Below are 10132 nucleotides of genomic sequence, written 5' to 3'. Positions count from 1 at the left end.
AGGCCATTGCCTTCCCAAGATTTGCTCCCCCAAACACACTCTTTATGCAAACGCAGGCCCACAGGAAGCCTGGAGGAGGCAGGAAGAAATGGAAAGACAAGGGAAATAACCCCCAAATCAGTAGTACAACAAAACTTCCCCCATCTGCCTAAATGGTTTGCTCATTCAGCCTTGGAAGTAATCGCTTTCTTACTCACTCAGTGACATTTTATTCTAGGTGAGCGGATGAGAATGTTAATTTCATTCATGCTCTCATCTATGTATTGTTATGAAGAAGGGTGAATTGCCTTCTTTTTCCCTTTTTAAAGTGGAGGCCTTGTGAGTAGGGTAGGCAAGCCACGTCCACAGGGTAGGATTTGATCTCCTACAGCCAATGCCTGTCATGCCACCTTTATAGCTTCATCTCTCTGGACTTGAAAGCACACACACACACACACACACACACACATACACATACACACAAGAATAGAGTTTCACAGATTGTGCATTTAAGCCTTTAAAAAATGTATTATGCAAACAGCATTCATGTGGTTAAACATTTTTCCCCGGTAACACGGGAAGGTATAATATATAAAGGAAATCTCTTCTTCATTTATTTACCCCTAGACTAACTCCTTAGAGGGAGCCACTATTAACAGTTTGGAAGTTTTTTTGGTAGTCATTATAATTTTAAATTATATATATTGTTTATTTCAATTCAAGAAACTCTCTAACCATTTCCTATGAGAAAACGAGACAGAGATGTACCTCTCCACCTTGGTTGTCCCTGTACTTCTTAAATTGGCTCAACATCTCAGGCAGCACTTAGAAATCAATTGCAGGCTTAGCAACAACTAGTTAAGAGTGAGCTAAAAACACTTTGGCTAGATGCTGGAAGGGGCCCCCAGTGAAGGCTGGGGGGAAGGAGGGAACCCTAGGGGGCAAGAGAGAAGGACCACAGATGAATTTCTTTGACTACATGGCCTTCTCACATCATGTAGATGCTTTATCCCCATTAGTTAAAGGATTACAAGTATGGGAAGGAGAGCCTTGATGGACAATATGAGGGCTTGCTTTAAGAAACCCACCTCTCACATCTGTCTTCATTCATTCATGAAACAGGTGTATTTGTGCCAGCAATAAATAGTTCAGGGGATCCCTGGGTGGTTTAGTGGTTTAGCGCCTGCCTTCAGCCCACGTCATGATCCTGGAGACCTAGGATTGAGTCCCACATCAGGCTCCCTGTATGGAGCCTGCTTCTCCCTCTGCCTGTGTCGCTGCCTCTCTCTCTCTGTGTCTCTCATGAATAAATAAATAAAAATCTTTTTAAAAAATAGTTCATTGCATCCTGTCATAGGTTGCATTAATGGCCCAATATTTCCCCTCCCTCTGCCCATGTCCTTTGCCATGTAACTTTGCAGCATCCTTCTGCTCTGTCGGCAGAGTGAAATCTCCATCCTCAGTTTAGCCATGAATCTTTTTCTCCATTGATCAATGGGATATCAGTAGGTAAAGAGTGGGCATACTGGTCCTGCTCCCTCTTGTGCTAATATTATCACCATGAGATGGAAAAGCCCAGCTTAGCCCTTAGTCACCGAGGCAGATGAGAAACCCATGGCCCAACCGAGTACAGAGGCATGAGCCAGCCAGCCTGGGCTAGATGGGCCAAGCCTGGGCAAGATCAGCTAAACCTGCAGACCTGTGAAAAATAAATATTGGTGATAATTAAGCCATGACCATTTTCCAGTTTTTGTTATGCCACAATTTGGTGGCAATAGTCATGGATCCACATCCTTGCAATCTTCCAGGAACTGCTGAGAACACTGGAGAAGGCAACAGTGGATAAAACAGCCACAACTCTCATGGGACTTACATCCCAGTAGCACACTTCACAGTGCATCACACATATTACCCACTTCTTCCTTTTGACTCCTATTTTTGAGATGGGGAGACTGAGGCTTAAGAAGGCTAAGTAATGTCCTAGTGACAACAACCTAGTAAGTCACAGAACTGAGATTTGAACTCATACCTTCTGACTTCAAGTGCTTTACTCTTTCCATGACTCCGTAGCATCCTGTAGAGGTCAGCACCTCTCATGCGAGTTAGAGAGAGACCTGAGTTGAGTGGGAAGACAGATGGGAACTGCAAATCTGACCCAAGGAGGACTGCTCTGTTATCGACAAAATGAGAAACAACTCTCATTTTTATCCCCTGAAATTGTTCCTCCTTGCAATTAAACCAATCTCTGTTTACAAGTATTTAGCATGATTCTAGAAATTACATTTTGAAATTATGCGAACAGAGAGAGAAGGCAGCCCACACAGTGAGCGATTTCTTGTGGGTAATTGGCTGCTGGTTCTGGCTCCGATGATGCCTTCTCTTTTAGAGCATAATTAGTGATTTCAAAAGAAACTGTTAGAAATGGCCTAGGTCTCCAAAGAAATGCTTTTCTAGCTCCTAACATTAGGAGATCTACTAAAAAACATGCTGACAAATTTCCCTTTTTGTTTTTTTCCTTCTTTTCATAATGACCTCCCAAGCTATTTTTCAAAGGTTGAAAAGGTTGTGGGTGTATAGAGCTCTTTCAGACATGGGAGAAATCCCATATTCCCATCAGAAAGCACAGAATCTCTTTCTCTTTTCTTTCTGTCTCCCTTTCTTCTTCTTGAGAAAGACACAGAGTATTTGGATTTTAAGAAGGTGCATTGATAGATTCAAAAGTTTGAACAAAATAACTTATTTCTCTCTCTTGTAAGAAAATATTTAGGCAGTCATGGACTGCTATGATGATTTCATGTTCAGCAAAGACCAGGCCCCTGGAGGACCTTTCATCCTCAAGGTCACCTCATGATCCAAGATAACTGCAAGAGAACTGGTGACTCAACCTTGATATCCACATTCAAACACCAGGAAGGAGAGAAGGCTAGATCCACTCAGCTGAATCACTTTTAGGGAGGTTTGTCTGAAGTCCCACACACAACACACAAAAAATGACTTACAATTCATTGGCCATAACAGAGGCAGAGGCGCCTGGGTAGCTCAATCAGTTAAGCATCCGACTCTTGATTTCAGCTCAGGTGATGATCTCAGGGTCATGGGATCGAGCCTCGAGCTGGCTCTATGCTCAGCTGGGAGTCTGCTTGAGATTCTCTCTCTCTCCCATCCCCCCACTTATGTTCTCTCTCTCTCTCTCTCTCTCTCTAGCTCTAAAATAAACAAATAAATCTTAAAAAAAAATTAACAGATGCATATGGCCATATCTAGCTTTGAGAGAGGCTAGGATCCATGCAGCTAAATATGGGCTTCTGTCACTAAGGAAGAAGAAAAGAATGGATACTGGGACAAGAAACTAGTTCTGCCATAAAAGGAACAGTGGAGAAATGTGGACATGTAAACTGAATGAAGGTATGGTTCGGTTGGTTTGAAACTAATATTAAAACCAAAGAGATCTGGTTAATGTATTAGCTTCATGTTAGGAGCTTAGGGTGAAAAGGGGCTTTATCTTTTGCCCCATTCCATTCAACAACGGAATTATCTGGGATTCAGGTGAAGACTTTGAGAGCCCTTTGTCTATCTCCGCTGATGGGCCATACCAGCAAGTTTAGCCACCATGTAGGATAATAGATAGAATCTGGATCCACAGCTCTGGAAAGACTGAAGTGCTGGGCAGGAAATAACAAGAGACAATTTAAGAGGTAAAGATATAAAATTCAATATTTAGATCTAAAAACGAACTGCACAAGTGCAGGATGAAAGAGACCTGGCTTAGCTGCAGATTTAGTCTCCGTGTGTTGAAAGTGAGATGTGGCTATCAAAAGATATAATTGGATCTGGCCTTTGGCAGAAAGGAAAACGAAGCTAATATTTATAGAATATCTACAAATGCCACACCCTTTGATGGGCCCCTACAATGATTCTAGAAAGTGAGTGTTGCTATCCCCTGAATCATAGAGAGACTAAATACTGGCCCTGTTTCACACAACTAGTAAGGATGGAGCTCTGTTCTTTCCTCTCTCTGCAGATTTGGTCCCTCTAGGGTAGGACTGGAGAGACGGAGAAGCCCTATTGTTTACTACTGGCCCTATGTGAAATTCCCTTTGTAGGGACTGCTCCTCAGGGAATGAATTCTAACTGGCTTGGAGAACACTTCAGCCAGGTAGTGTTAACAGCAATTAGTTCATCTGATTAAGCAATTAGCAGTCTTTGTCACTTAGCAGAGATGAGGAGCCCAGAGGAACCAAAGCATAACATAAGCTTTGAAGGGAAAAGATGGGAGGGAGATAACCCAGGGAGCAACACAGCAAATTGCAGAGGGAACCAGATGCCTCGGAAGAGGTAAGAGACGGTAGAAGTGTAACCACACTGAAGACCCACATCACCTCTGCAACATCCTTCAGCACTGATAAGGAAATTGAGGCACAGTGACAAGCAGGGACTTCTCAACTGTTACTTCCAACTGGTCAGTTGAATGGTTCTCAGCTCTGGCTACATATTAGAATAAACTGAGAACTCAAAATACCTATACTGGGGCATGCTCTCTAGACCAATTGAATCAGAATATTGGGGAAGAGGATGGGCACTGGTATTTGTAAAAACTCCCAGGTGATCTGATATGCAACAAGGGTGGGTGGGCTCGAACACCCGTGCAGTGGGCCACTCAGGCAGGAGGTACAGCTGCAGTCAAGGATCTCCGGAGGAGGGGGCTGTAGGGCCCCTCTGGTTTGCTCGGGAATTTCATCACTATCACACAGCCTTCCCTCTGCCCAGGTTCATGGCTTTGGGATGAAAGCGCTTCTTTATCAAAGACTGAGAATCCCAGGGGAGCGAAGGATCAGAAATCCTGGAGCCCTTCAGTCTGGCCTCTCTATTTGTCCTAGGGAAAAAAGGATTCTCTCTTCTGAATCCCAACCTGGCTTCATTTCTTTCTCAAATGCCCCACTCCTCCATGAGCCCTCTTCATTCAGGCTACTCTGATATATCCATTCCTCCATGAATTGTTCCCCAATTTCAAGAAAGGGACACTTTCTCTGCTTCTCTTACTTTGCACAATTATGCAGTGTTCTCAGCGCATTTTTTGCTGTTGTAACCTATCCCAGTTTTTACACCTGAGCCAAGCAAAGCACCAAAGTTACCTAGACATAAGGACTCTACAGGCTTATCCCCAAAATTGAGGTCCAGGGTGTGCTCAGGAATCTATATTACCAAAAATACTGCCCAGATTAGCCAGTGTTGCCCTTTGGCTTTTATCATACGGTATAAAAGTCTAAGAAGGAACCGTTCTTGGCGTACTGTGATTTTGTGCAATTGTATGTATGTGTGTGTGTGTGTGTGTGTGTGTGTGTGGCGGGGATGTTTGTGTTACACGGGAATCCCCAGTTATTCATATTTCTGCCCTGAGGGAGGGAAGTTGAGAAATTAATTTTGATTTTACACCCCAACTACAAGTGACTTTTTCCACCAAAAAAATAAATGTGACATTTCCCTTCCATCTTCACAGTGTGGAGTATGCTGATCGCAGCAGAGGATGAAAAGAGAATCCAGACACCAAGCAAGGGAGAGAAAAGAGGTGAGCTGTGGACAAACAGCATTCTGTAGGGGTTTTGGAAAGACTAACCCTTAAACAAATTAGTTGATAGTGAAGGCAAGGTGACATTAAGGATGTCTTGCTAATGAAACAAGAAAGAGATACTCCAACTGAGATCTCCACAAGTTAATCATACCATAGGATGAATGAAAGGGGTACTGGCAAAAACTCCAGGAAGAAACTATTTTCTGACTCACCAACTAGAGGTCTGCATATGTTCCCTGGGGAACAATAAGTGAAGACTGATATCAGGTCTTCAAGATATGACATATGTAGCTGTATGTAAATAAATGCTGGAGTAACATATTTCCAAAATGTTCACATTCTAGAATGTGGGCTCAGTGGTTGTCTTCTTGTCTTTGAGTAAAATCTCAAGATTAAAAAACAACCACCACACCACCTCAGGCGCTGATTATAAATATGTCAATTAAGATATTGTTTCATTGGGACGCCTGAGTGGCTCAGCAGTTGAGCATCTGTCTTCAGCTCAGGGCATGATCCTGGAGTCCAGGGATTGAGTCCCATATCGGGCTCCCTGCATGGAGCCTGCTTCTCCCTTTGCCTGTGTCTCTGCCTCTGTGTGTGTGTGTGTGTGTGTGTGTGTGTGTTTCTCATGAATAAATAAATAACATCTTTAAAAGAAAAAAAAAGATATTGCTTCATTATTACTGTCAAGATTTAGTACCCAGGAAAATAGGAAAGCAGTAGTCCTTACACTCCCAACTTGTCTATGGGCCTGTACACATTAGATTGGTACATGTAGCAAATGCTTTATCTAAAAGCACATTGGATGGCACTTAGCCATTGTTTTGCCCATGTATTTCTGTTAGTAGAAACTTCTTGAACTGAAAGTTCTTTGAGGAAAGGAATGGTGCTCAGCTCAGGCTTTTCTCTGGTAAAGCCTGCATTGGTTGGATGCTACTCAGGTTTGGAAAAAATGTTCTCTCCCCCACAGCCAGCTGTTTATGCCTGGGACTTCTCCACTTCATCTAGATCTCTTTTGTGGGTAGTAATCGTCCTCCTCTTCACTTGAATTTTTATGAGAAATGGAAGATAAAACAAATATAGCCAATTGGGAGAAATAAAGCCTATGGCTAAAATTGGATTGATCTGCATTCCTTTGGGTTTGGTGTCTTACTCTCCATATTTCTCTAAGAGTTGAATCTTGTCTAATTATTTTTCTGGGAGGATTATGATTAAGAGTGAATATGTTTGAAGGCACAAATAGTCAAACAAACATTTTATTCGTTGCATGTAGATAACCAAAGGAAATCCAAGGTGGAGAAGGGATGCATGGGGGAAACAGATTAGAAGAGAGCCAGAGCCTGTTTCAGATGGGATTTGAATTCCTATTGAAAGTGGGGCGGTTAGAGGATAGTCCTAAATTCGAGTGTCTAATGCCCTGGTCTTCATGCTCTGCACTGAGCCTTTTGCCAATAAAGCCCTGTGGAAAGCAATCAGAACCTTTTAAATCTGACATTTCTCAAGCTGAGAGCAGCCCCTTCGTGCTCCTGTGTAGCTTTGCCCAGGAATTTCCTATCAGAGAGAGAGATAACCTCAGAGGATGTTTGCATCTATTTTGAAGTTCCTAGGTGTCCAAGGACCATAATGGATTGCCTCTCTTTCTGGCACTTGGGGAGGCCTAACACTTCGGAGAGGTCCTTGAGCCTTTTCCCTCAATGACAGTCTATTGGTTTTCCCAGAAGAGACCTTGAACTTCCAAGTTCCTCACTTCTCCCCTTCAGAGCCTTTGTAATATCCTGTTGCTGTCCAACGAAAGATGAATGGATAAAGAAGATGTGGTTTATGTATACAATGGAATATTACTCAGCTATTAGAAATGACAAATACCCACCATTTGCTTCAACGTGGATGGAACTGGAGGGTATTATGCTGAGTGAAGTAAGTCAATTGGAGAAGGACAAACATTATATGTTCTCATTCATTTGGGGAATATAAATAATAGTGAAAGGGAAAATAAGGGAAGGGAGAAGAAATGTGTGGGAAATATCAGAAAGGGAGACAGAACATAAAGACTGCTAACTCTGGGAAACGAACTAGGGGTGGTAGAAGGGGAGGAGGGTGGGGGGTGGGAGTGAATGGGTGACGGGCACTGGGTGTTATTCTGTATGTTAGTAAATTGAACACCAATAAAAAAAAAAAAATATCCTGTTGCTAAATGTACTGAACTTCATTATGGGCTTTCCAAAGATAAGTAGATTACAATGTTCTTAGCACCTCTCTTGCAGCCCTTGGCATCTCTCTCTGCAAACCCCTGTCCCTTCCTCAGTCACACTATAATGTGTAGAAGCCTCAGAATAATCTCCTTGGGTCTGAACTCAAGTGTGAAGTCAGAGCAATCCAAGAGAACACATGAGTGTAGTTGGGGGAGGCTGCACTGAAAGGAAGGGGCTGGGTGACTGGTCATGAGCTGAGGTGACACTCACCCTTACATTTGGGGGCCATGAGGAAGTTGACTATCCGGGGCAGACAATGCAGAGTTGCATAAAGAGCTTCCCAAGCAAGGAGGTAAGAGAAACAAAAGTAAAAATGAACTATTGGGTCTTTTTCAAGATAAAAAGCTTCTGCACAGCAAAGGAAACAATCAACAAAACTAAAAGGCAGCCTACAGAATGGGTGAAGATACTTACAAATGACATATCTGATAAAGGGTTAGTATCTAAAATCTATAAAGAACTTATCAAACTCAACACCCAAAAAATTGGTAATCCAGTTAGGAAATAAGCAGAAGACATGATTAAACATTTTTCCAAAAAGACATCCAGATGGCTAACAGACACATGTCTCAACATCACTCATCTTAAGAAAAATACAAAATACAAGATATCACCTCACACCTGTCAGAATGGCTAAAATTAACAATACGGGAAACAATTGATGTTGGCGAGGATTCAGAGAAAGGGAACCCTCTTGCACTGTTGGTGGGAATGCAAACTGGTGCAGCCTCTCTGGAAAATAGTGCGGAGTTTCCTCAGAAATTTGAAAATAGAACCACCCTATGATCCAGCAATTGCACCACTAGGTATTTACACAAAGGACTCAAAGATACAAATTCAAAAAGGTACATGTACCCCAATGCTTATCACAATAGCAATGTTGCACTATCAACAATAGCCAAACTACAGAAAGAGCCCAAATGTCCATCAACTGATGAATGGATGAAGAAGATGAGGTATGTGTATACAATGGAATATTAGCCATCAAAAAGAATGAAAGCTTTTGCCATCTGCAACGATGTGGATTGAGCTAGAGTATATTATGCTAAGCTAAAGAAGTCAGTCAGAGAAAGACAAATACCATATGATTTCACTCATCTGTGGATTTTTAAGAAACAAAATGGGAAGGGAAAATATGAGAAGGAAAAAATAGAGAGGGAAGCAAATCTTAAGAGACTTAATGATAGAGAATAAACTGAGGGTCGATGGAAGGAGATGGGTGGGGAATGGGCTAAATGGGCAATGGGTATTAAGGGTGGCACATGTTATGATCACTGGATATTACATGCAAATGATGAATCACTAAATTCTACTCCTGAAATCTATATTGCATTATATGTTAACTAGAATTTAAACAACTTCTTAAGCATGACAAGAAACCTAGAGACCAAAAAAGAAACTATGGACAGATATATTAGAGAAAACAGAAAAGTTTTTATACGGCAAAAAAACACTACAAACAAAATTAAAAGCAAATGACAGACTCCTAAAAATATTTATAATCTACACAATGAGAAGTTAATAATCTTAAAATACAAAAAAAAGTCTAAAAATTGGGAAAAGACCTGAAAATTTCATTTACAGATGAGGATATGCAAATGGCAATAAATATTTAAGAAGATGCACAAACCTCCCTAGTGATTAGATACATACAAAACAAAACATAGACACATTTCTCACCAATTAGATTGGAAAAATGAAGATCAATAATATCCAATGTCTAGTCATAAACTGTGTGGGAATATAAACTGGTGAAACATTCTCAGAGAAAAATTCAATAGTTTCTCATTAAATTTTTTTTTTAATTTTTTATTTATGATAGGCACACAGTGAGAGAGAGAGAGAGAGAGGCAGAGACACAGGCAGAGGGAGAAGCAGGCTCCATGCACCGGGAGCCCGACGTGGGATTCGATCCCGGGTCTCCAGGATCACGCCCTGGGCCAAAGGCAGGCGCTAAACCGCTGCGCCACCCAGGGATCCCTAGTTTCTCATTAAATTTAAAATGCATATAATTTTTGTTCCAGAAATCCACTGACACTTTTTTTTCAGAAAAGTCAGGCAAGTATGTACAATGTTTACTGAATCAGTGTACTAGGAAATATCTGATGGCAACATGAATATTAATTAATAGTAGAATGATTTAGAAAACATTACAGTTGATCTATACTGTGGAATACTATGCAATCATTTAAAAAGAACAGTGTTGCTTTTATGTACTAATGGGGAAGAAGATCCATGTTATACTACTGTGCTTAAAAAATAACTTTACACCATAGTATGATCCTATTTTATCTTCATTATAAACTACAAAACAATGTGAATATGAGTGAGT

The 10132-nt window shown here is 41.3% G+C and overlaps 1 long non-coding RNA gene across 1 annotated transcript; it reads left to right on the top strand.

Moving 5' to 3' along the window:
- The first annotated feature begins 2647 nt into the window (after positions 1–2647).
- Positions 2648–9801, top strand: LOC118350710 (uncharacterized). Its single transcript, XR_004805000.2, has 3 exons — positions 2648–3384; positions 5477–5545; positions 9623–9801. It is a non-coding gene; the product is annotated as an uncharacterized LOC118350710 (long non-coding RNA).
- Positions 9802–10132: the final 331 nt, after the last annotated feature.

This window comes from Canis lupus, chromosome 15, assembly GCF_003254725.2.
Source record: "Canis lupus dingo isolate Sandy chromosome 15, ASM325472v2, whole genome shotgun sequence".
In the NCBI taxonomy this organism is placed as follows: domain Eukaryota; kingdom Metazoa; phylum Chordata; class Mammalia; order Carnivora; family Canidae; genus Canis; species Canis lupus.
Note: the sequence above shows the minus strand (reverse complement) of the source record. Positions and strands in the feature narration are given on the sequence as shown.